Genomic DNA, 1564 nt, shown 5'->3' on the forward strand with positions numbered 1-1564 from the left:
ATCATCATCACATCACCATCACATCATCATCATCACATCACCACATCACCACATCACCATATCACCACATCATCATCACCATCATCATCATCATCACCATCATCATCATCATCATCACTACATCATCATATAAAATCAATATTACTTCATCATCACCAAATATCATTATCATCATCAGATATAATTATAAATCATCATTATCAGAAGATAAAATCTTTATCTTCATTATCATCGTTATCACATAACAAGATCTGTTGCTAATGTCTGGTGCACGAAACAAGAGGACACTTCACAGGTCATGTTGGGTCCATGCCTGGGTCACACAAGGAATTACACAAGGGGTTATTATTCTGCCCCCCACCTTCCCCTGAACCCCTGGGTACCTGGTAATGAACAAATCTCATATCTCTGGAATAAAGGGCAGCTTCCCACACACAGCTTTGAGTGGAACAGATGGATTTTGCGAGACGTTCCAGCGTTTCTTGGAGGTGCGGAGAGAATTTGTGTGCCAAAGTCAAGTGAAACTCTCGAGAGACAAACCTAACAGAGCAATCTGAGGAAAGATGAAATATATGGCGGATGGGGGGAGGGTTACTATACGACACAGAATGGGCCATACCATACCAGACACAGAATGGGCCATATCAGTCCTGACACAGAATGCTCCCTACTATACCAGGCATAGAATATGCCATACCAAAGCGGTAACAGAATGTACCAAACCATACACAGGAGGGACCATATCATTCTAGACACAGAATGTGCCCTGTCATACCAGACACAGAATGTGCCATACCATACCAAGCACAGAATGGACCTTATCATACCAGACACATAATGGACCATATTATACCAGGCAAAAAAATGGGCCACACCATACCAGACACAAAATGGGGAATTCCATTCCAGACAATGAATTGGCTATATCATATGATTCATGACAAATAATGGGCCATACCATACCGGACACAGAATGGGCAATACCATACCAGACACAGAATGGACCATACCATACCAGACACAGAATGGACCATATCATTTCTGACACTGAATGATCCCTACTATACCAGACATAGAATGTGCCATACCAAAGTGGTCACAGAATGTACCAAACAAGACACAGGAGGGGCCATATCCTACTAGGCACTGAATGTGCCATACGATACCAGACACAGAATGTGCCCTACCATACCAAAGACAGAATGGACCTTATCATACCAGACACATAATGGACCATATTATACTAGGCAAAGAATGGACCATACCATACCTGACACAGAATAGGGAATTTCATTCTAGACAATGAATGGGCTATATCATACAATTCTTGACAAATAATGGGCCATTCCATACTGGACACGAAATGGACCATACTTTACCGGACAGAGAATGGACCATACCATACCAGACACAGAACTGGCCATACCATACCAGACACAGAATAGACCATACCATACCAGACACAGAATGGGCCATTCCATTCCAGAAAAAGAATGGTCCATATCATTCCTGACACAGAATGGGCCATACCAAACCAGACACAGAATGTGTCATATCAAAGCGG

Source organism: Pyxicephalus adspersus, chromosome 1, assembly GCF_032062135.1.
Source record: "Pyxicephalus adspersus chromosome 1, UCB_Pads_2.0, whole genome shotgun sequence".
Taxonomy (NCBI): Eukaryota; Metazoa; Chordata; class Amphibia; order Anura; family Pyxicephalidae; genus Pyxicephalus; species Pyxicephalus adspersus.